Consider the following 344-nt stretch of genomic DNA (forward strand, 5'->3'; position numbering starts at 1 on the left):
GGGTCAATTCTGGAGTAAAACTCAGTGTTAAGGTTACCTATAGGAATGGGAGCAAACCTAGAACCACAGGACATTCTTAATGTAACAAGGTAGTTAGTGTGACTGAAAGAGAATGTATGGAAGAGGAAATGGTAGGGGCTGAAGACAGTGTTTGAAGGAGATTAGATCACCCCAGGTCTCTGGGAGCATTGCTCTTATTCTAAATGAGATGGTGAAATTTTGGAGGGCTTTGAGTGTAGAAGTTATGTGATCTTCGTGGCTTTACTTTTTTTAAAAGGATCATTCTGACTGCTATTGGAAATAAAATAAAAGTCCATTCAAAGTAAGAGGTTATTTCAATGACC

Source organism: Elephantulus edwardii, unplaced genomic scaffold, assembly GCF_000299155.1.
Source record: "Elephantulus edwardii isolate Elephantulus edwardi_28Jun2011 unplaced genomic scaffold, EleEdw1.0 scaffold00063, whole genome shotgun sequence".
In the NCBI taxonomy this organism is placed as follows: domain Eukaryota; kingdom Metazoa; phylum Chordata; class Mammalia; order Macroscelidea; family Macroscelididae; genus Elephantulus; species Elephantulus edwardii.